Below are 26,877 nucleotides of genomic sequence, written 5' to 3' on the forward strand. Positions count from 1 at the left end.
AGATCCATCTCAGCAGAGCCTACTCCTCCATAATGAAGATGTTATTCTTGTAATATTTTAGTGAACTACAAGTGCTGTGAAATTGTCAGCTATTGTGGCACACATGCATGGTTAGGTACCAGTTTTTCTTCCTTGTATTAACAACCTAAGGTACCATATTCCTTCTTTGTGGTTACTACCAGCAGCTCTTGGTATTACTCACCGTATGACACTGCACAGTGGTCAGTTTGTTGATTTCAAGCTGCTATAGTTGTTGTGAATTTAAAGCAACATTAAAACCAAAACAATGCAACAGCCCTAAAAACAAAGCTGCTCTTAAATGCCTTAACACGTAATATTGTAAATATAATATCTGTGGCAAAGTAACTGATAGGTACTGTCTCCTGCAACATGCTGCAGGAGGATGATGCAAGCAATGTACTTGTAAGAGGAACCACCAAGCAAACAGCTACTCAGTTTGCTTAACATGATCTACTAGAAATTTATTTTCATTATATTTTTTTATTTATTTAGCATTTGACTACCGGAAAAGTCCAAATGGGATGACTAGCATACCCCTTTTCAGTGGCTGGAAAGAAAAGGTCCACATTTAGTTGCAATTATACATACATTTATATATGCTAGAGAAAACAGAAGTATAAGTGCATTAAGTTTGATACAGCAACATAAGGGCATGGCAGAGGGGAAGAAAACAAAGATAATTACAACTGCATTACATGTTATAAAGGATTTAAGATATTATACAGAGAGATTTCCTAAATTAGCTTTTAAGAGAGTGAGGTAGGCAGATAGTTTGATTAATAATGACTAAGTCATTATGGTGGTGTGTACAAAGGTTAGGTGGAGGAGAGGCTGCTTATTATTAGTTATGAGTTAATGAGCATGAAACACCAAAGAAAATGAAGAAAGGGAATACGATGAATAAGGGAAGAGAGGTGGGTATAGTGAAAAAAGCTGTAAGCAAGTTAGAATGACTGTAAAAAGTCCAGACTTGGTATCCTGTCTGTAAAACTAACAAAGACAGAATGTGGGCATTGTACTGAAGTCAGAAGTTGATGACTTTGCTATGTTTGCATGCATAATGAAACAACCTTGTTAAAAGTGTATTTAAGTAATATAACTGTGACAGATAGTTTGTTAACAGGCCAGCCGATTTGTACATTTGTGGGCACAATGCCCTATTCTAATCCTGCCATCTGTGGTAATACAGCATTTAATCTGTCTCTTGTTATGCTTAATGATCTTGTATAGCTGTAAAATCTGGCCTAGCCAGAATGTTCAGTGTGATATTACATTTTGCATGTTATGGTCGATTTTAAATAATGTCATGCTAGTAAGTTCAACGGAAAATGTTCTCATTTAAATTGATGTCCACTGACATAGGACCAAGTTGTCCACCTATTCCACAGGAGATGTGGGATCAATTAGCAACTTTGAAAGCCAGTGGCCCTGCCAGGTGATAAACTGATATGGCCAACTGTCAGCTCAACTAACACAGTAGGTAGGAGTAGAGATAAACTGTAAGTGTATATCTGTCTGTCTGAGGCCAGAGCATGAACGAGAAAAGAGATACACTGCCTGTAATATTATGCCAAGGCAAGCCAAAAATGAAATTCTTCATGTTAATAATGCTGAATGTACAACCGAACTGTAGGTTGCTTTTCTACAAATATTTCTAATGACCAGTGTCTGACAAGAGTGCCTGTTATTATTGCTAGCCACTCAGAATTTCCACTGTAAGATGCTGTCAATTCCACATCCTCTCAGACAGTATCTGTACACTGCGATACAATATTTGCCACTTTTAGGATACCAGAGGTTTTACAGATTGCTAATGTTTCGCATTTTAACAATTATGATCTAAAGGGTTCTGTGAAAACCAAGAACATATATAGAAAAAAATGACCGCAGGCAATTACTGAAATAGACAAGTTTGACAGATAAATTAAGCATGGTGCTTAACAAGATGAAGAGAAAATTGAAGAAAAAATATTAAGGTACTGAGCATAATAGGAAACAATTTTTTAGACCCATAAGATGTGGTAGAAGTAAAGCTATACACTAACTGCAAATAGATTTTAAAAACACATTCTCAAACACAACAGATTATAGATACTTACAAAGTATTATGCAATGCAGTTTGACTCAAAAAGAGGGTGATAAATTGCTGTAGCAACATACAGGTAACTACAGATACTGAAATTAAATTAAATTAAATTATATTGAAAAATAGCTATGCAAACTGGATCCAAACAAAGCACATGGTGGAAACGGAATTAGTAATAATGTTCTGAGAACACTTCAGCATAATTTCACTGTACCATTATATTTGCTATTCAATAGGTCATTTGAGTATGGGGGTATTCCTCAAGATTGGCGACATGCACTTATTAGACATATATTTAGTGGAAATGGGATTAAGACAAACCCAGAGTCAGACAGACCCACACGTTTTCTTTCATGTTGTGGAAAAATAATGAAGAAGGTTATTTTGGATAAATTATTGCCAGAACTGGAAAGGTTGGGACCTGAAACCATATATCAGCATGCATATGTTGAAAATAGATTGCTAACTAACTGTAACATGATTTTCTAGAACAATATGATAACAGCTATTCTAGAACAACATGATAAAAGCTATAAATGAAAAATTGTGGCATGATGTAACTTATATAGACTTTACTTCAGCATTTGATAGGGTCATACACAATGATCAATGAATTAGAACAACAATGTTTTGATGTAATCTTGATAAGACGGATAGCTGCCTGTCTTACAAACAGGACCTGGCAAGTATCATACAATAATTGGACAAACGAAATTTTGGTTTACAGTGAGGGTGTCCCACAGATCTCTGTCCTGGGCCCATACGTGATTAGGTTTCAAATGTATCTTTTTTATCTGAGGTGTTCTGCAGTCTGAATACAGATGACTTGAAAATAGGTAAAATTAATTCATGTGTCACAGACTGGTCATGTCTGCAAAGGGGCTTGACTAAATTTAACATTTGGGCACAGAAGGATAAAATACTTCTAAATATATCAAAAAACTAAGCATGTGAGATTTAGGAGACATAGACTGAAAGTCAAACTTTTAAAACAGTACACAGTAATTGATACTGTAGATTCATTTAAGGATCTGGGTACATGGGTAGCTCGAGCTTTGAGTTTTTCCAGTCATATCAACCAATTGGTTAATGATGGTTATAGAACTATAGATTGCATAAAAGATTAATAAAGCCTAGGAAATCAGAAATGATGAAATTGTTGTTTGTTAGTTGCATTACACGAAATTCAGCAAAAACAAACCAGTACTGGATGAAGTGTCTCTCAAGAAAAATCCTGTATATATTCCAAAGCACAAAAGAGGCACACCACGATGATTCTTCAGGTTTTAATGAAAAATTAAAACATCAAACGAACAGCTGTAGAAAAAAGTGAGCGCTTTCACGTTTTAACAAACGCTTCTTCAGACTTAAAATACATCTAAAATAATGTGTACTTATATACTCACAATTAATTGAATAATTGAAACAATTAAAATAATTCAAAATACACCACAGTCATCCCTATTTAAAGGTATATTGCCTATAGATATTTTATATTTAAAATATTACAGATATTTTCTTGGCCGAGAGAGAACGTTTGGAAGAATAATAATGCCATATCCAAAAGAGCTATGGGCAATGATATAACTGAAAGACTGGCGAGAAGAAAAGAAACTATGAATATTCATGAGAATGGAGAGATAGACACACCCATTACGCTGACATCATCTGGAAGCGTTACTAACGGCTCCATTAGCTTGAATGCTATTCCTAAATCAAGAGTGGTTACCACTTGCGCCACAGTAAATATAGAGAAGAATACGATCAATGGGACTGATATTAACCCATTCTTTCACGATAGAACAACGGAATTAACAACAGCGGAGGTAGAAACGAATGCTGATGTCCGCGCGAAATTGAGAGACACTAGAGGTACGAATAAAACTATCAACAATGGCTGCATCTTGTATGATGACAACAGCCTGATAGAGAATGAAGACAATCACTCTTTTCCCTTTCCCATACGAGCTACATGGAAACAAGCATGGTCACCATACAACAGAGTGAAGAAAAGGAAGAAATCAGAAGAGAGGCTCGAATTCCAGAAGAAGGTTCTGCGTCCCATACAGAGAGATTGACTGTGAATATCTCCAGGTATGAACTAAATGAAAATGAACTTTCCCTACTTGATAAGGGTTTATCTTTCTTACCTGCTGCTAGTGCTGATATTACTGATGTTATTATAGATGTTAAAATGTTTGTCAGGAATTTAGGCTTGAAATGATTGTTTACAGATAATGGAAATGTAGAAGATGTGAATGTTTTTAGAAAACCATCAACGTTTATGCCACACTTATGCCCTGCACTTGAAGCTTTTGAGAAAGGTTGTGAAAGGGATTTATTAGCTAGTAATATGACTAATAGTAAACCTGAGTTCTATAACTTAACTCATGCTGAACGTGAAGCATTAAGAAGTTTACAAAATAATGATGATATTGTCATTAGACAAGCTGATAAAGGGGGCTCAGTAGTTGTATTAGATAGGACAACATATAACATGAAAATGAAAGATTTATTGAAAGAAACAGACACTTATCAATGTTTGAATGCTGTGACTTTAGATAAAGTGATTAAAAATGTTCCTGAGATGCTATATGACTTCTTGTTATGCAATATAATAGATGAAAATCTGTACAAGTATTTTTTAGTTGATAAACCAGTCATTCCAACATTCAGAGGTATACCGAAGATACATAAAAATTTATATGACCCTCCAATGAGACCTATTGTATTAGGTAAAGGCTGGGCCACTGAGCCTATGTCTATCTATCTAGAGAAACAGTTCAAACCGATAGTGAACAATAATGAATCCATAATTAAAGATACAGAGGGGTTTTTATACAGCTATGCAGAATATTTGCACTCATATAGTGATTATACCAGTGATTTACTGGTTACTTTAGATGTGGTTTCCCTTTTTACATCTATACCAAATCAGGTAGGGATAGAGTATGTGAGGTTGCTACTACTGGAGAATAACATACCCAATAATCAGGTCATACAATGGATGCTTATTCTAGAATTAGTACTTGAGAATAATGTTTTCTTATATGATAATAAGTATTACTTACAGCAAAAGGGTGTAGCGATGGGCACACCCTGTGCTAATTCGTATGCAAACCTTGTAATGGCATACTGGGAAACAACTTATGTTTTAGGGAATGCACTTTTTAGAGAAAATATCAAGCTGTATAAACGTTTTGTGGATGATGTGTTTCTCCTATGGGGTGGTACACTTGAAGAATTGGATCTGTTTTTAATTTATATAAATGGAACCACTGATTTCCTGAAATTTGAATGCTCCAAATCATTTGGTAGGATAGAATTTTTGGATGTTCTCATTAGTAAAGATAAGAACACTGTTAATACAGATCTATTCAGAAAACCTTGTCGGAAAAATAATTTATTGCACTACAACAGTATGCACCCTAGGCACCTTTATTCCAACATAGTTAAAGGTCAGACATTAAGGGTTTCCAGGTTAGTAACAGATGATATGAGACATCAAGAACAATGTGAGACATTAAGAGAAGAATTTTTAAACAGAGGATATGACAAACAAGTATTGAATAAAGTTTTTCAAGATAATTTCCTGGAAAGAGAGGGTAGGGGTAGACCATTTTTACATAGAACCAGTAGAGATGGTAATAGGACAAAAAGAACTAAGATAGGAACAGCTAAGAATAGAATAGTGATACCTTTTACTAATAGGAATAATACTATTAGAAATATTTTAACCAATAATTGGGGAATGTTATTGGTAGATGACAGGCTGAAAGATATTATAAGTGATAGGCCTGATATCACATATAAGAACATGAAATCCCTTAAGAGGTTACTCTGCTATGAAAATAATATAAAGGCAGCTCCTTTAACACAAAGGAAAGGTACGTTCCCATGCAGACACTGTAATCAATGTAGTTATATAGCAAAGGAAAATAGTTTTATACATCCTGATAATGGCAATAATTTTAAGTTTGATAGATATGCTGATTGTAGATCCAGAGACCTGATATATTTGGCAAAGTGTCTATTATGTAAATCATTCTATGTAGGAAAAACCAATAGAACGTTACGAGAGAGAATCAGGGAGCATACATATGCCATTAATAGAGAGGATGACAGAAATGCTTTAGCCAGACATGTATTGGGTCTAGGATCTAAGCATAAATTCACTTTTCAAGTACTTGAGTTAGTTAACAAGACAGATAGACTCGGTGACATAAAGAACCTAACTGAAGAGAAGGAAAATAAATGGATATTAAGGCTACAAGCACATAGGGGTCATGACCTCAATGATAAAATAACACTTAAACCTTTTCTAAAAGGGAAACCTTATAGTCACTAATATCTATGTTTTATAGTAAGTAAGTCTATTTAATTTATGTATGTTATATATCTTTATACATGTACTTTTACCATAAATAGATGTATATATATATATACATGTCTAGTAATTTTATCATCCTGCTATACCACTCAAGTGATGAATTTTTTATATGACAGAGTTAAATGTGGGATAACAATTTTTATTTTGCCTTGAAGTTATTTATTATAAACATGCTCTTACTATATTATTATTGTTATTTATTAGTCATTTTAAAATGTCTAATTTTAATAGATATGTTTAGCATATAAATATTACATACACAGTTATAAGATAAAGTATAAAATAATATAGCAATATACCTTTAAATAGGGATGACTGTGGTGTATTTTGAATTATTTTAATTGTTTCAATTATTCAATTAATTGTGAGTATATAAGTACACATTATTTTAGATGTATTTTAAGTCTGAAGAAGCGTTTGTTAAAACGTGAAAGCGCTCACTTTTTTCTACAGCTGTTCGTTTGATGCTTTAATTTTTCATTAAAACCTGAAGAATCATCGTGGTGTGCCTCTTTTGTGCTTTGGAACATTACACAAAAACTAAAGTATGGAATAACAATATGGAAACCTTATTAGAAAACAGGCATGTGTAAAATGGAAGGTGTAAAGTAAAAATATACCAAGAGCATCCATGGATGTGAAAACTTAAGTTATAATGAAAGATTAAAATATCTGAACTTGTACTGTGTCTCATATATATATTTAAGAGTAGACTTTATTCAGTTATATAGAGCATTTAGAGACAAATACCTCTGTGAATGTTTGGGGTTGTCAAAAAGTACCAGAGAATCATCAGACAACCTATGCAGAAGATTATTTAGAAATGAGAGGTGTACAAATTGGTTCTCTGAGGTAGTAACTTCTACTTGGGATAGACTAACAAATTACAATAAAGCAAGCACTAGTTTAGATATTTTTTTAAAACAACTTGGACTCATTATAGGAATAACTGTGTTGATATACTTGGCAGTCTAGAAGGGCATTATTACCCATGCCTGAAATATTTGTATGTGTTAAATAAAATCAAGAATTCAATACACAGGAGGTTCAGATTCAAAAGTTTACTAGTGTACACCAGGAGGCAAAAAACGTACAAGTACAGAATTTTGTCTGACATGAAACAGGAAGCACACAATTTTATATAGGTTTAACATTTAAGCTATGCCCACCTTACTGACGTGATATGTCACAGGGCATCTACATCACTTTAGCTTACAGTCCTCTATTCATAAAACTGTTGATGCTGTATATTTTAAAAAAAAAAACTTTTCCTCTAGATACAATATGGCCTTGCTATCCAGCTGGTCAGACATAATGTCTTTCTGTAAAGTTACTTCTTCAAGGTTTCATATCAGTTCGAATACAATAGCAGCTTCAGTCTTTTAATACACGTCTTTGTTCTCTGTTACACTTTCTCACACATCTGTGTGCTATCTCAGTAACACATATATAAGGCCAAATCATTCCAACAGGAAAGAGCAGAAGATTTAATTATTTCACACATTTAATTGCTTGACCCAGCAGATAATCACTTGTGAAAAGCATAAACATTAAAACTTGCTAAGCTAGCATTCTGCCAGGGTCAAGGATCAGCTTTGCTTCAAGCCACACTGCAGTTTCAAAACTACTTACATGTACACATGAATCAATCTGTACTGTTATATGATTAATAGAATAAAATGCATTATATACTACTTTGCTTTTAAACTAGCATTTCTCATATATTCAGATACACATTTTTCTAACATTTTCCCCCCTATTAATACTTTTTATTCTATTTTGAAGTATGCATATTGTCATTTCATCTCCTAGCCTTTTCCACTTAGGATTTTCAGCTAAGTAAGTCATTCAATCTATACTTCAGAAAAAATGGCATCTGAGATCAATCTTTCAATCTCAATATCTTGGTACAAAGTTTCAGTAACAGATACATCAATAAAATCTTTGATTAATCTTTTCATGCAGGGAATTCCACAGCAAACACATGCTCCTATTAGGAGTATACCCACGCAAATGGCAATCAGAATATTCATTAGGATGGAACTCCACCCCCCAAATAGATTCTGGAAAAAGTCCATCAGTGGGTTTGGGTCTGGTTCAGTCATGGCTGATACTTGCTGAATTACCTCTAGGTGGTTATTGATCTCATGACGATTGTCAGGAATATAAGCACAGCATTCTTCTTTGATAAGCGCGCACGTACCACCTCTCGCCACTAGGGTGAAGTCAAGAGCCATTCGATTTTGTAGCACAACAGTTCTCATTGCATTCAGTTCATCAGTCACCAGTTCTAGGGCAGAAAAAGTTGCATTACTCATTACTTCAAGAAGTTTTGACAACTTCCTCAGCTCCCAGATCGATTTGACTGCTCCATAGGCTGGGAATATTCCTGCCCAGGATATAACACTGTCACTCAAGTCCATATGAGTCAATTTGCTTTTATCTTTCACGGAATTATGTTCTTTCCAGCCAGCTTCGATCTTTCCGACTGGATTCACAGGTTTTCAACTGGACCTTCAGGTTTTTGAGCTGCTTCTCTCACGTTTCATATCTTACCCAAAGGTAATTCTGCAGTATGTCTTATTGCCGGAACCAAATAACCCAAAAAACAACTGCCAGACCAATTCTCAGGTAACCATTTATATGCTTTTTTCCCACAAATAAAATAACAGTTTTCTACTTTAGTACTAATATGCATCAGCCCTGCATGAAACATTTTCTGATCTATAACTGATAATTGTTTAAACAAAACTGGATTTTTGTGAATGTTATTCATAGTTGTTTTCAATGAGTTTAAATATGAGTCATAATTAGTATTGCAAAAAGTATTGCCATTACCATTCTTAATATAACATCGGTAAGATATGGTTATATTACAATTGCTCCAGCCCACCTGGAGGGTGTCATTTTTATAAAAACATACAACTCCTTTTTGTGTGACAGGTAAAAATAAAGCTATTTTGTCCTGTGATCTCACAGTTCCTGTATTGAAAAGTAAATTCTCTCAAGTCTCATTTATCCCCAAAGGGACAACGGACATTATCAGTCCTCCATATGTTGTTGGTATAGCTGTACAAACCCAGCAATTTGAAATGTTCATAGTCTCTGCATATACACGTTTCATGGCTAGGTATGTGTTAAAATTTGGATGCCAGTCTATAGATGTTTCATCACGCCTTCCCACTTTCACTTGTGTGGTTGTGTGTAGGATAAACCAGAACAAGAGGAAAATTGTCACAATTACAGTCAATAAATGTACACTCAACAAAATGATTATGCAACATCTCTGAGGTTGATCTAAATTTCTATTCGCTTTGTTTTAGGCCATCTCGGTCTGGTTGTGTATCAGTCACAAAGTTTTTATCAAGTTGAAAGTTTTTTACCGGTTTACAATGTGTCAAATGAACCCAGGACATCCTCTCAGCCACTCTGACTGCAGTAGGCATTGCCAACAGAACCTGGTACGGTCCCTCCCACTTTGGACTCGCCCTATTCTTCCTTTTCGTCACTTTCAGCCAAACCCACGATCCTGGGGCCAAGACTGCTTCCACCGGTCTGGTCTGTTCCTTATGTGAAGAAGAGTTAAACTGCAAAACAGATTTATTTGTTAACAGTTTCCTCATATAACTAGCTAATGAACTGTCAGCCTCTTGCTCTGCAGGCATGAGAGTTTCCACTGAGGCACATAATATGCTCTCCCAAAAAACATTTCAAAGGGAGTCAAACCCTTTACATTTGGAACCGTTCTCATACTCAGCAGTGCTAAAGGCAGACAGTATATCCAATTCTTTTGGGTTTCCTCTACTAGCTTCCTAAGTTTACCTTTTAGGGTACCATTGTACCTTTCCACCAGTCCTGCTGACTGTGGGTGGTAGGCACAATGGTTCTTTAAGGAGATACCAAAAAATCTACCAAGTTGGTGGATTGTCTGGGTTACAAAATGTGTGCCGTTATCACTATAAATCCTTTCTGGAATGCCAAATCTAGGGATTACTTCCTTTATCAGGGCTTTCGCCACTGTTGCTGCATCCAGGGTTTTGGTTGGAAAAGCTTCTACCCATTTAGAAAACATGTCTACAATAACTAAACAAAACTTTTTCCCTTCACATTTATTCAACTCTATGAAATCCATACAAATAGTATGGAACGGGTATGGTGGTATAGGAAAACTTCCTTGCTTGGTTTTAAATGCTCCTTGTGCATGGTGCTTGTTACAAGTATGACAAGCTGCACAAAATTGTTTTGTGTAGTTTGTGTATCCATATGTTTGGAATATTTGATTTACTAACTGTACCATCCCCCCTGTTGAGACATGGCACTACCCATGGCTCAACAAAGCTGCATATCTAAATAAATTAGACGGCAATTTCGGTTTTCTTTCTTTGGAAATGTACAGTCCATTCTCAAGAATTGCACCTTGTTTTACCCATTTTTGTTTCTCCACTTTTGTAGTAAGTGTCTGCATTGTTTTTAACATGTCTAAATCTAAAATCTCAGAGGGTTGTAATTCCTCATTTAAAAGTAAAGTTTCTGAGTCTGAGGGTGCTTGCTTTGTAGCTGCATCAGCTCGTGCATTGCCTTTTGAAATCTTATACTGCTGTTTTGTATGAGCTACACATTTACAAATAGCTATTTTGGTAGGTAACTGAATAGATTCTAATAACTCCAAAATAAATTGCGCATGATTAATAGATTTTCCACTGGATGTTATCATTCCTCTATTTTTCCATTGTTGTGCAAATACATGTACTGTAGAAAAAGCATACTATCAGTATATATGTTCACACACTTGTTTTTTGCTAAAGTACATGCCCTCGTCAAAGCTATCAATTCTGCTTCTTGTGCAGATAAGTTGTGTGGTAAGGATTGAGCTTCTAAAATTTCAGTGTCTGTAACTACTGCATACCCTACCAGATTCTTCCCTGTAGGACCCCTTCTGCATGAGCCGTCCATGTAATATGTCACCTCGGCATTATCCAAGGGCATATCTGTGAGATCTTGTCTAGGTAAAGCTAACTGTTCAATTTCCTGCAGGCAGCTGTGTGGTGTGCCATCCGCAGGAGTTGGGAGTAGTGTTGATGGATTTAATGTCGTACATCATTCAATTGTCATATGAGGTTGGCTCAGCAGTATAATCATACATGAAAGATGTCTAGCAGGGGAAAGGTATGCCACTTTTTCTTGCAGTAAAATTATTACAACTGCATGAGGCACTCTCAGTGTGAGAGGGTGGAATAACACCACTGAGGCCGAAGCCTGTACTGCCATTGCAGCTGCAACCACTGCTTGTACACAGTGAGGCAAAGATCATGGCACTGGGTCTAACTGTGATGAATAATGGGCTATGGGGCGTTGCTTATCCCCATGTTGTTGCATCAATACTGACGTCATATATTCTTGCTTACAATCTACAGTCTGAAAAAAATGTTTGTGATAATTTGGAAGCCCTAAAACTAATGAAGAAGCTGTCAACTGCTTCAACTTGCAAAAAGCCGTTTCTGCTTCGGGTGTCCATTGTAAGATATCTTGTGCTGCCATTGGTGTCTTATATATCAAGTCAGTCAGTGGAGCAGATTCCAAAGCATAATTTGGTATCCAACTCTGACAAAAATTAGTTGTACCCAAGAAAGACATCATTTCTTTCTTGGTTGTTGGTTTGGGTGCTTGCAAAATTGCTGTTTTTCTTTCCTCATCTAGTATTCTACCTTCATTGGATATTACATATCCCAAGTATCTAACTTGTTTTCTCCAAATTTGTAACTTACTTTTGTTTACTTTGTGTCCTTGTGTTGCTAAAAATTTCAATAACGCCACAGTATCTTCCCTGCATTGTTGCTGGGTGGGGGCTGCTAGCAAGATGTCATCTACATAAAGTAGAATTTGACTACCTCCCGGTGGGGTAAACCCTGCCAGGTTGCTAGCCATTTCTTGAGCAAATATTGTTGGACTCTCACAATATCCCTGTGGTAGTCGAGTATATGTATACCTTTTACCCTGAAATGTAAATGCAAACCAATATTGACTATCAGGATGTATAGGTATTGAAAAGAAAGCATTGCTAATATCTACCACAGAGAAATATTTCTGTTGCGGTTCTAAATCGTTTAACAAGGTATGTGGGTCTGGCACCGTAGGTGCTCTAGGTATTACTGCATTATTTACAGCTTGTAAATCTTGTACCATCCGCCATTCCCTGTTTGCTTTTTTAACTTGAAATAGGGGTGTATTACATAGTGAATCAGGAGATTCTACCAGTACTCCTTCTTTGAGTAATGCTGCTATTATAGGCTTAATTCCTATTTCTGCATCATTTCTCAAAGGGTATTGTCTTTTCTGTGGTCTAAAAGCTGACTTTGGGGTAATTGTAACTGGTCCTGCTGTTTGAATAAGTCCTACATCTGACTTGCCTGTTGACCAAAGAGTTGTTGGAATTTCACATAAAGCCTTTTCTTCTTCTTCTAATAAGAACACTAATCAGCTGTCCTCGCTAGATCGCAGGTGTACAGCTGGATGTGTGTCTGTGTCAACCAATTCAGTTTTTGTTTTTGTATCCCTTGTTCTGATAGTTCTAAATCAGTCTGTTTCTCCCATCTTGTTACTTTTTCTCCTAAGTCTGCCCATTTTACACTTTTATTCTTTGTCAAGCTGACATGTGGTAACCAATTTGATTTATATAATGCAAGGAATTCTTGAGGTAATGAACAGCTAACTACACTGTTCCCCTCAGTATCCCAGTACAAAGTACGCAAAACCAATCTAGTTGCACAATTTCTAAATAATTCTTGCTCATATTCTCTATCAGGTCCTGGTGTAGTACAGTAGTATAGAGTACAGTGTAACAAATGCTGTTGATCAGTGTCGAGGGAGGGGGCTTTACTGATGGCTACATTCATCAGTTCCTTGGTTACTGCCCCTGGACCAGTTGTGACTAGGTCCGGGCTGTACCAGTAAAAAGTTTCACCCTCCAATCGCACTACAAAGGTATCCATTTGTCTCTGTGCCTCCATACCTTGTACAGTTGGAACTACTGCTATGCCAAATATCTGCATAAGGTCCCTGCCCAATAGGTTTACTGGACATTTTGCAGAAACAACAATTTTACTTCTCTGGGTCATACCTGAAACAGGGTCAGTTATTGCTATATCATGGGAAAGTGGTTCCCTGTATAGCTGTCCATTTGCGGCTTTTACTAGTATATAATCAGGTGACTCGGAATGTTCTGGTAACTTGGAGGGGTGTATCAAAGTCCGTGACGCTCCTGAGTCACATAGGAATTTGACTTCCCTTCCCTCCACCAGAAGTGTAACTTCTGGTTTCGTATCTGCTAAGTAGAGCTCTAAGCTCAATAATGCTAAGTCCAAAATTTCACTTTCTTCATCCTCCATATCTACTTGCACTTCCTCAACTCCTTCTATCACATTTACATCTGTTTTCTGTTTATTAACTTTCCTTGATGATTTCTGACTTACACATGATGTATCTTCACTATCATATAGTCAGTCCTCATCTCCCTTATCTTCTGAAATTACCTTTTTGTTTTGCCTACAATCCCTTGCTAGATGTCCCTTTTTCCCACACTTGAAGCACTCACCTCTCTTTTTCCTCTCTTCAAAATCTTCTGATCGTTTATCAGACTGTTTGTTTCCCTGGGCATTTTTCTTGCCCTTTTTACCTGACTGTAATACAAATACTTCAGCTCCGTCTTCAGCAGTGAAGACTTGCGCCTTCTTTTTCTTTTTACTATTAAAATGTCTTTCAGCATGTCTAGCGTATTCGAGTAGGGCTTGTAGCCTCCCTGTTCGATGGTCTATCATATGCTTCGTAATGAAGCTACTAATAGGTGCAATGCAACCTTTCAAAAATGCATTTTTTAATTGTTGTTCATACGGGGAATCATTCATTTGGTTCTCAGGAACTGACATACCGCTATGATTATTAAAACATTCTAATAATCTAGCATAATGCCCATCTATCGTCTCATTTTCCTGTTGTATGCATTGATTAATGCAAGTCCAGTCTGCTCTAGGTTTCCATTTCTCAGAGATTCGGTCTGTCAGACCTTTCACTCTTTTGTCTAACTCTGCGTCACTATGTGGGAGTGGTTTAAATTCTGCATTACAAGGATTCCAGTTGCCACAAATCATGTGCCAATCTGGACCTATAATTTGTCTTACTACTTTTTCTACTTCTTCCCCATTCAAGTGGTAACTCAACCTCATGCCTTGTAAATCTTCTAAAAATTTCGTAAAATTAACTTTCGGATGGGGGATTCCCTCAGTAACCTTCCGGATATCTTCCGGTGTCCATGGTCTATATACTAAGAGTGTTGGGTCCTGCCCTTCCTGTCCTGCCTGAGGATTTGGAACTTCTATAAGTGGGCATATTTCTTCCTCACTCTCATCCTGTAGGTTTCTCTCTATTTGATATAATTCTGTGTCCCTATGTGTTTTACGTGTTCAGGACCTAGTTTCAATAGGATCTCTAACAAATGGTTGTGGTCTTGCTGAAACTTCAGGATAATGCGGAGGCGGACCAGCCTGTCCACTCGTTTCATATCCTGAAAAGGGTAAGGGAGGGGGAGCTGTCGCTATTACCAAGTTATTATCCTCTTTGTCTAGAAATAATGTTTTTGAATTTTTCAGCTTCTGCTCTCTACGATTTGCTTCCTCAATCCACCTGTGTGCTTGAGGAATGCCTAGTTGGCATTGCTTTTTTGCCTGACCTCCCGCATCAGATTTAAACTGTTTAAGGAGTTTAACTAGTGAAGTTTTATCTAGTTTACCATCAAACTCATATTTACTAACCCATTTCGTATAATACCTACCGTTATCAGAACGTTGTAATTGCATGTATTTTGCGTCTTCGGTTAGGGGAGGATCTCACGATGTTTTAGTGCACTGATTACCCATGTCAAAGAAAATGTTACGTAACCCTTTTTATCACGTGATATCAAGTTCTCAGTTCCTGTTCACAGTTTATCTAGAATAACTGCTTACCTTATTCTGTTACCCTGATCTATGACCAAATATACAGTACTTCCTTTTGTCCCTGATCTGCAAAACAAATCTTGACAACAAAATACTGTAACCTAGTCCCTGATCTAAAACAGAAAAAAGGCAAATTCTTCCTACCTGAGCATCCGGTATTGAACTGTCCAATGTCCACTCTTCGGCCACAGATCAGAAAGTGGCCAGCCTCTTTAAACGACAATTCAGTCAGAGGTCTTTTCACCTAAGAAGAACCGTTTTGGTAACTTCTCCTGCGTAGTATTCGACCACCGGTAGACTCTGATCTGCAGCTGTCTGAGGGAATTTTCCGGATCAGAAGGACCAAACTGTTAAATAAAATCAAGAATTCAATACACAGGAGGTTCAGATTCAAAAGTTTACTAGTGGACACCAGGAGGCAAAAAACGTACAAGTACAGAATTTTGTCTGACATGAAACAGGAAACACATAATTTTATATAGGTTTAACATTTAAGCTATGCCCACCTTACTGACGTGATATGTCACAGGGCATCTACATCACTTTAGCTTACAGTCCTCTATTCATAAAACTGTTGATGCTGTATATTTAAAAAAAAACTTTTCCTCTAGATACAACACGGCCTTGCTATCCAGCTGGTCAGACATAATGTCTTTCTGTAAAGTTACTTCTTCAAGGTTTAATATCAGTTCGAATACAATAGCAGCTTCAGTCTTTTAATACATGTCTTTGTTCTCTGTTACACTTTCTCACACAGCTGCGTGCTATCTCAGTAACACATATACAAGGCCAAATCATTCCAACAGGAAAGAGCAGAAGATTTCATTATTTCACACATTTAATTTCCTGATCCAGCAGATAATCACTTGTGAAAAGAATAAACATTAAAACATGCTAAGCTAGCATTCTGCCAGGGTCAAGGATCAGCTTTGCTTCAAGCCACACTGCAGTTTCAAAACTACTTACATTTACACATTAATTAATCTGTACTGTTATATAATTAATAGAATAAAATATACTACTTTGCTTTTAAACTAGCATTTCTCATATATTCAAATACACATTTTTCTAACAGTATGTATTTATAGAAAAAGCTGTGAATAGTGTGGGTTCTCCAAAAACTCTAATCCTATCTTACTTGGGGTCTATATTCGTTCGCCGAAAGTTACTTTCAGCGAACAGCTCTTCGTCGACATATTCAGTGAAAATCACTTCCGTGATTCACTGAATTTTCCAAGGGCAATAAAACAATTGCCCCACAGTACAACAGAACCCACAACTAATTAAATCAAACCCATCTAAATGGGGGGGGCTTCACCCCTAACACCCTCATGTGGGGGGATGTGCCGCCACACCCTCTAACTATATATACTAACTCCAAGATTTCACTCCAGTGAGGAAAAGTGCAAAGATGTGTAGTTGGCTAACTACTTCATTGCCCTTAGAAAATTCAGCAAATCACAAAAGTGATTTTCACTGAATATGTGTTAATGAAGAGGTGTCCGCTGAAAATAACTTTCGGCAAACTAATATAAGCCCCTTATTTGGACTCTGGCTTTCTAAATCTTTCTCTTCCCCCTTAGATATGTTACTATGGAATCAAGACAGGATCTTCCAAAATTTAAATCAAAGCAGCAGCCACAGGAAATCCCATTTGGGATTCATATAAGCATAGTCACAGTGTTATTTCAGGTGAGTCAGTCAAACAAGTTACTGCAATCTACCTGCTAGAGCATAGCCTTGGGAAAGAGCTCTACTTTTGATCAGGGGTGTAGCCAGGACTCTCACATTTGTACTCACAGCTCCCAGACTGCTGCCTCCTCAACAAGCCACACCCACATTAACACTGTTGACCAAGCCACGCCCCCTTCATATTGCTGATCTCTGAAGAGGTCACTGGCAGGTATATGCCAGGGCAGTAATTACTTAAATGATGAAGCAGCATGAACATTTCCTTTCCAAAGTCCATCTTCCTTAAGTCAAAAAACAAAATACCTTTCCATTTACACTAGGATAGATCAATTAGTTTGCCCCCTAAGATTACTCTTCTTCCCCTTGCAGCTCCTAACCCCTGTAGTGGCTCATTAGAGCTCCAGTAGTGCTGCTGACTACAGGACTGGCAGGGTCTATGCAGCACATGCTACACAGTGTTGTGGTCTATAGGTACAACATACAGGGCTCTCCCTAGGTAACACCCTAGCTGTGAGCCACAACTACCTCCCTTCCACCTCCAAGGGTCAACTGGCAATGATTGTTCACTCCTACAGCCTACACTCACACTAAGCCTTTTGGAAGAGTAAACCTTACATTCCCAACAACAAGTACATTTTAGGTGGACTCAGTCATACTTCCACTGACAATAAATGAAGATGTGTATGGATGGGAGCCAATCAAGCAAAAACTAAAACTCTTGAAAGTTACGACCTTACTACCCCACTTACATTCTGTGAATCTCAAGCCTTTGCTGAAATGAAATAGGTTAAAGCAAGAAAACTACCCTAGGCCCCAGAACCAGTGGGACTGTAGATGCTCTAAGGCGCTTTTTTGGAATATTTTCTAGTCTTATGGTCCAGTGATAGCCTGAACAAATTTATCTGAAAGAAATGAAAAGGAATTCTAGGAAGAAATAAGTTTTGCCCAAAGCTTAATGTTGAATGCTGACATGATACCACCCGATATGCTGAGAAGATAACAGCTTCTAAAAACAAAAAGCATATCTGCAAATGCAGGCTACCTCCCTACCCTCCTACAAAATGAAAATATAGTCACTTCACTATGCTGTTCTATGCTGAAAGAACAAATGAAAACACTTAGGTATGGCTGACAAAAATGTTAAAGAAACAATTATCACACTGTTTTCAGCCCCCTTGTATGCTAGTCTAAGTGATCTTGTTTACACATATCTGAGCAGTGCTGGTTTCTGACTATGCTGGGTAGAGGGCATTAGCTGGGGATGGGGCCCCTCTACTAAGCCTGTTTCAAACTTCCACTGTACAGAATAATTTACTCCCAAGCTCTATGCATATTTAAATAGTTGCATAGACACATCTTCCCCCTCAGTAATAAATACAACACTAAATTCAAAAATAAAGCCCTATGGGAAGCATAATAAAAGAAAAAAATATTCACTGCATGCAAAAATAAATGCAAGTCTCAGAAAGCCAAAAACACTCTTGCTAAACTAAACAAGGACCTCAGGACTGTGATTAAATCAACCAAAGCCTGATATGAGGTAAAAATATAAACCCAGGTGAAAGATAACCACAAAGTAGTTGTTTAACTATGCTAGAAATCTCAAACCATGCCTGGCACTACAGTGAGCTTATAACAAATGATATCACATACTTGGCCCTGAGGATATAGCCAAGCCACTGGTCAACTAATTCAGATTGAACTTCATCCCACCAGTCTTCCTATATTCTCACATCAACACCTGCATCTATAACCCCCTCAGATTCCTCAACAATTTCTGAAGTTACTACCTAAGGCCAAGACCATAATGTCTACTGGGACTGGATAACATACTAGGCTGCCTACTGGTTAGTCTGAACCTGATATGTCGAACCCTGTATAAAGGCTATTCAGTACTGTAGCTCAATATGTGTATATATACCTTTAAGAAGCTATTCAAGGGCTTGCACTAGAGTATAAATACTGAGCACATGTGAACCTGACTGTCATTTTGTAGTAAGCTGTTGAGTTGTAAGCATGTATGTTTGTAAGCTCTGTTTGTTAGTTAGTTCATTCGTATTTAATGATGCTGCTATCCATCCTGATATGTTTGTATGTATTAAAGCATCAGAATGAAACCCCAGGCCTTCTCATTATTGGTATTACAGATGAACGAGTGACGTGGTATCAGAAGCGGCATATCTAAAAGGACATGAAGTCAGAAGAAGCATACCAAAGGGGCATGAGGTCAGAAACAGCTTTGGGTAAAATGAGTTAAAGCACTTGTTCAGATGCTGTTGGATTATAAAGGAGTGGATCATTTCCAAAATGTGTATACGCAAAACAGGTCAGAAACTAATTCTAGATATTAAAACTTGCTCAGCACTATTTATTTTTGCATGATATGAAACAGGGCATACAGAGCATTCTCAATAATTTTGCATAAGCAGATCTGTACGATATTGCTAAAAATATTTGAATTACTACAAAAATTTTTTAAAATAAAGTCTAAATTGCATAAAACAAATAAAATAAAGGGAAACGACTGCATTTTCGAAAAGCATCTGTATTTTCATATTAAGCAAAGATATCTGAGTTATCAGAAGTGCATAAAGTGTTTCCATGTTTGTGCAGTGTTACATTAAAGCTATTTCTCAAAGTACAGCCATTACGGGGCACAATAAAGCACACAAATATGCTTACAAATGAGTACAGCTTTAGAAGGCACAGCGATAAAGCTCATGTTGATAGTATGCAGAGTGTGGCTAAAAGAAACAGGCCTAAGTCCATGGCAGCTGTAACCCCTGCAGTACTCATTGGTAAACCCAGAACTTTCTAGCACATTCCAGACGTCACACAGTCTCAGTGAAGCATAAGAGTGAGCAAATTCAAAGCATGGACCCCACCCTAATTTCATTGCCAACTGTCGTAATTGTGGTGGTAGTCATGAACCTAAAAGGGAAAAGTATTTAGCTTTTGGTCAACAATGCCACAAATGCAATAAATGGAATTGTTTCAAAAGATTTTGTAAATCAAAAGAATGTGGGCGGACTTTTATTAAAATGGACCATTTTAAAAAACGAGTTAATCAGTTAGACTGTGACGAGCATACTCTTTATATTGATGGTGTGCCAGTGCTTCATGAAATGGTCAATACAGTAAATTTAAGGGCAAAGAGTGAAATATTTTGTACTGTTTGGATAACTGGCAAACCCATAGAGCTCAAAGTTGATATAGGTTCCAAGTGCAATGTTATGTCTACAAAAACTTTTGCCAGAGTGTGTAAAGGTGAAAGGCATGATTTGGCAAGGTGTTCAAATCTTGTTTCTTTACAGAGGTGAAGAAATTCAAATCAAAGGCTCAGTAGTGCTTTTCTGTTGCTTGCAGCAGATTGGAAGGAGCTACGCCTTATTATTTTATATGGTCAAGAGGCACATCTAGTCATTATTAGGACTCAGAGGCAGTTTGAAAATGGGACAGCTTTCATTTAACAAGGAAGTCCTCCATGTTAGTTTAAAAGACCAATAAAATCAATTGTGTTGGGAATAGGAACATGTATACAGAATGTGGGTATATTTTTGGATGCCCAGTTAAAGGTTTATTTGCCAAACATTGCTTCTCATATTAAGAATGGCAAATAATTTTCTGACTTGGTTGGTGGAATAAAGTGGGGAAATTACTTTTATTGGGCTTGTGTGGATGTTAGGGCTTTATACACTAGCATCAGTAATGTGTGGGGTTTGGAAGCAATGGGTAAAATGATGGGTGAAGGCCCACAAACACATTTTTTGCTTCAGCTCCTGGAGTTCTCCCTTACATATGATTGTTTTAGATTTGAAAAACAGATGTTTTTACAGAAGGAATGGACAGCTATGGGGGCATCTTATGCCCTATCATATGCTGTGATTTTCATGAGTTATTTTGAGAACATGCTTATTTATAATACTAATTTTTAATTTTGGCCTGTAGTAGTGTACAAACGTTTTTATAGATGATCGGATATTTGTATGTAGAGGTGATATGGGTGAATTTCAAGAGTTTATGGAAGCATTCCATCAAAACACATGTGGGTTAAAGTTTACTTATAGAACACACAGGGAAACTATACAGTTTCTTGATGTTGAATTTTTATTCGAAAGAATAGGAAAGTACATTTTAGGCTTATTTTCAATCAGACCCTGTCAATAATTTTATTTTTGCCAGCAGCATGCATCCCCACATCTTTTGAATCCATTACCATATGGAGAATACAAGCATGTTTTTAATAACACATCTGAAAAGGTCAAATTGGATGAGGAATTTGAGGAGGCCAAGAACAGGCTGGTGAGTAGAGGATACACTGAGGATGTTTTGGGAAAAGCAGAAATGAAGATTAAGGGGTCCCTACAGTGACAGGTCCTTATATAAGGAGATCTGAAGAAGACATTGGGGTTTGGTCTGGTATGAATAAGTCAGATAGTGATGATAGAATTTTTCTTTTTTGTCAACAAGTTTTCTCTTTTTTTGGAGATTTTGAAAGGGTTAGTTAAGAAATTTTGGCCTAGTGTTTGTCAAGATGAGAGTTTAAATGGTTTATTCCCTAGCAGGATAATATGTTCACATAGTAGGTTTTTAAATGTAAAGAAGCTGCTCAATATGATAAAACTACAGGTTGGGGGACTCATTTAGGATGTTTTCCATGTGGAAAATGTAAAGTCTGTACTAGGTTAAAATTTTAAATTGTGGCAGAATCAATAGAAGAAAGTATAAAGCTTTGGGCAACTTTAATTGTTGCTCATGTGGAGTGGTGTACATTATAGGGTGTGGGTGCACACCAACTAGGTGGTATGTTGGGCAAACTAAAAGGATGGTTGAGAGACGTGTAATGGAACACATGGGGGATATAAGGAATGTTAGATTGGAAAACCTTGTGGCCCAACACTCCCATCTAGTGCATGATGGCTCTGATGACAGTTTTTTCTTTAGTGTTTTGGCCAAACCCCTTTGTAACCAGGGAGATGACTATTTACAAAAATTGTTGCAAATGGAAACCAAGTTTATTATTAATTTTGGAATGTTATATCCAGGTCGTTTGAATCAAGATAGATGGGTAGGTGCTTGTCACTTTATGGTGGGATGTTTTATGTTTTAATTTTAAATGAAGTGTTAATTGGGGTTACTTTTTGTATAAAAGAGACTGTGAAATGATGTGTAATTATTCCCTTGAAGGCAGTGGCTGAGGAACCAGGAAGCACCAGTAAAGTCTTTGCAGTTTCAAGCTTTGGCTTCATTTTGTTTGTTTTCACTTCCAGTTTGTATGGTTTGGCTTAAAAAACACTACTCTAATTTTGCCCAGCACATTTTTTCTAACTACGCTGATCTTTTTCAAGACAAACTAGGCAAATTTCCAGTTGTGTACTCCATGAAGTTAGACCCAGAGGTCAGTCCAGTTATCAGGCCAGCACGTAAAGTTCCAATAGCCATGCAGGGCAAAGTCAAACCCGAGTTAGATATAATGATGCAACAAGGTGTGATTTGTTCAGTCGAAACTCCAACAGAATGGGTATCTTCCATGGTGGTACCTCATAAGAAAAGCTCAGACAACATCACAATATGTATTGACCCATGAGATTTAAACAAAGCACTAAAAAGACCTCATCATCCAATGTGCACGGTCAAAGAAGACACAGCCTCAATGCCAAATGCCACTATTTTTTTCTGTCTTAGATGCAAACAGTTCATTTTGGCAAATTCAGCTTGACAAGAAATCCTCACTGCTCACTACTTTCAGCATGCTGTTTGGCAGGTACCGATTTTTGAGAATGCAGATTGAGATAAATTCTGCAAGTGAAGTCTTTCAGCATACAATGGAGCAAATTTTTTTCCGGGTATCCTTATGCTCTCATAGTAGACGGCATACTAGTAGAACGTTGTGATGAAGTGGAATATGACAGAACCCTCAGAAAAGTTCTAGAAAGGGCATGTCAATTGAATCTTAAGCTCAACCCACACAAATGCAAATTCAGGCTACAAGAAGTTCCTTATGTTGGTCATTTATTTACAAGTACAGGCTTATGACAAGACCCTTCAAAAGAAACAGACATTCTTGAGATGCCAGCTCCAGACAATGTTCAAGCCCTGCAATGTTTTCTTGGAATGGTTAATTACCTAGGCAAGTTCATCCCAAACTTGAGCAAACTATCAGAACCACTGAGAGAGCTGACATGCAAAGATGTATTCTGGTCTTGTTTAGAGCAACACCAAAGAGCATTTGATGTCCTGAAACAGCGAATTGCAAGTCCACCAACTCTCAGATACTATGATGCTCACAGACCAGTTACACTTAACTGTGATGCTTCAAAATTTAGTCTTGGTGCAGTCATTCTACAAGAGGAGCAACCTGTTGCCTATGCATTGAAAACTCTTACCCAAACTGAAATGCAGTATGCCCAGATCGAGAAAGAGCTTTTGGCAATTGTGTTTGCATGTTCGAAGTTCCATGATTATGTTTATGGTAGACCTATCCAGATTGAAACAAGCCATCAACCATTAGTCACTGTTTTGAGAAAGCCAATACATTCAGCTCCAGCCAGACTGCAAATTATGATGCTGAGATTGTAAAAGTACCACTTCAATCTTGCCTACAAGAAAGGCAAACTTCTTTATCTTGTTGATACGTTATCCAGATCACCCAGAAATACCACTGAACAGACTGACAATCACGGTTCTCAGTCGATTGATGATTTTTGAAGTCATGGAAGTTAGAAATATTTCTTCCACACATCTTGATGAGCTAAGAGATCACACACCCACAGATCCAGTTTTACAAAGGCTCAACCACTTTATCAATCATGGAAGGCCATCAAAGCAATCTAGTTTACCTCAAGAAGTGAAGTTATTTTCCATACAAAGATGAGATTTTGTCTGACAAAGGTATAAAATAAAAGGTCCGAAAGTAATTGTTCCAAAGTCATTGTAGTAAGAGTACATTACTATCTTGCATTGTGGTCACCCAGAAACCAATTTTACAAAAAAAGGAGGGCGAGAAAGATAGTATTTTGGCCTTCTTTGTCACAAAACATCGAGAGACCACTTTCTTCTTGTTCAGTATTTAATAGTACAAAGCCTCATCAACAGAAAGAACCACATCAGCTTAACCAGATTCTGGAACTACCTTGGTTGACAGTAGCCACTGATATCTTCAAGTGGAATGGTCAAAATAATTTGGTTTAGTAGACTTTTACTCCAATTGGTTCCAGATTGACCTACTTCCTAACCTAGCATCCAGTACTGTCATTACTAAGATGAAGCATCATTTTGCAGTCCATGGTAGTCCACACAAAGTTATTTCTGACAATGGCACACAGTTCACAAGCCAACAGTTCAAAAGATTTGCTGAAGAATGGGACCTTACTCATGTCACAAGTAGTCCAGAGTACTCACAGTCAAATGGTTTGGCAGAATTTGCAGTTCAAAGTGCAAAACAGTTACTAGAGAAGTCAAATCGAGACAGTAGTGATGTTTTCCTGAATCTCTTGAATCTCAGAAATATTCCTCATGATAAACATCTTGGTTCACCTGCACAGAGACTTCTGTCGCGACAAACTAGAACCACACTACCAATCAGCAGTCAGTTGTTGGTTCCATATGTCAAGAACAACAGGTTAATGAAAAACAATCTGCTGAAGAAATGCTTATTCCAGAAGTCTTACTGTGATAAGACCAGCAAACCACTCAATCCATTATGAAAGGGAGAAGAGGTAAGGATGCAGAGGTCCAAAGGTTATGATTGGATTGGTGTCATGAAGAATATTCGTCCAGTTCTGAGATCGTACATTGTGGAATCAGAAGGAACAACTTTTAGGCAGAATCGGAAGCATTTACTACTGGTGTCTGAGCCTATACCACAGCACACAGCACATGAGAAACACTCTTTTATCTCAGAATTAGTTGACCAGAGTTCCATTTCCAGAAGAAGTTCCAGAGGACATTCCCATTCCTGTGATGAATCCAGAAGTACCTGATATGAATTGTGCACCGCAAACTGTCCTGTTGCTAAATTTAGTCCCAGCTATTATGTTACTAGAAATGGTCGAATCTCTAAACCTTGTAACAGATATGAAGCAACTTGGACACATACCTCTCAACCTCTTAGTGCAAGAAATCTGGACAAAGCCTGATGTAATGGGGGGACGAAGGCCCAAAAATAGGGACACATTTTAAATATTGTTCTTATAAACTTAGAAAGTTGCTACAATAACAGGATTTGTGTTAACATGCATTTTCTGAAGGATATAAAGTCTGAAACTCAAATGTATGTCATTATTTAATGACTTTAATCTTTAGATCATCCCAGTGATTTGTCAAAAAACACAATTTTTATGAGGAACAGACCAAAAAATATAAAGCAAAAATCTGGACATTCTGCAAAAATCTGTACAGTTGAGTGGTTTGCGGACATGAACATTGTATTTTTTTCCCCAGTGTACATAGTAATGCATGCCTAGCTCTAACACTGTTTTGTATAAAGGACAATCTTTTTAAGAGGGAGGATGTAGATCAATATGTGTGTATATACCTTTAAGAAGCTATCCAAGGGCTTGCACTACAATATAAATACTAAGCACGTGTGAACCTGACTGCCATTTTGTAGTTAGCTGTTGAGATGTAAGCATGTATATTTGTAAGCTCTGTTTTTTAGTTAGTTCGTTCATATTTAATGATGCTGCTATCCACCCTAATGTGTCTGCATGTATTAAATCATCAGAACGAGACCACAGGCTTTCTCATTATTTGTATTAGAGATGAAAAAGTGGCAAATACTAATCTCAAAATAGTTTTGTGCTGGATGAATGAAAGGCTGCAACAGACATTCCCTTGCATGAAGGTGGGACTTCAATGGCCCCAGGCAATTATACATACATACGCCTAACCAGTCTCATCTGGGAACCTATGTCACCAATAAACTGTCTCTTGATCACCACGTATTCACTATTGTAAGGATATCCTTTTTCTTTGTACAGCTTATATCTAAAGGTATATCATCCAGATCCAGGCACATAATTGTTCCCCTCTACTTGGCACTCATTAGGCCAATCACTGAGAATAATGCCCCTTTTGTATGCACCTGTCCAAACTCTTGCCACAAGTGAATGCCATCTAACCCTTAAAAATTTAGGAGTTATTCCAGAGCAAACCTCCTACCAATGACTTATACCATGGTAAAATGTCCACCCCCCCAAACCACATGAAATCTGCTACCAGTATGGAATTGTTGCAGAAACCCTATACCATCATGTAAACAGCTGCACTGAAGTAGCTGTACCTACAAGGAATAAACAGAGAACTAACTCAAATAACAAGCCACCCTGGTGGAATCCTGATATCAACAACTTGTATAACAAAAGTAAGAAAACCATGCCCTAAACTAGGAAGTGCAATACCCAGCAAGGTGAGAAACCCCTCAAACTAAATAAGCAACTCAGAAATCTTATCAAGCCCACTAAAGCCAAATTTGAGGCAGAAATATCTTCAAAGACAAAGGATAATCACAAGGCCTTCATCAGCTTTCTCCACAACCTCAAAGGTAATACAACAGTGTACTGAACAAATTGTAAATTAACCACCTAAAAGGAATCAGAGGGTATAACAAACCCGCTGGCTGATAAATGTAATCACAATTTCACACCTTCTTCCCCTCAATACTTCTCAGGAGACACCTTCAACCATAACTCTTCTGGCTA

The sequence above is a fragment of the Protopterus annectens genome, chromosome 6.part0 (assembly GCF_019279795.1).
Source record: "Protopterus annectens isolate FY-2018-M chromosome 6.part0, PAN1.0, whole genome shotgun sequence".
Lineage (NCBI taxonomy): Eukaryota > Metazoa > Chordata > Ceratodontiformes > Protopteridae > Protopterus > Protopterus annectens.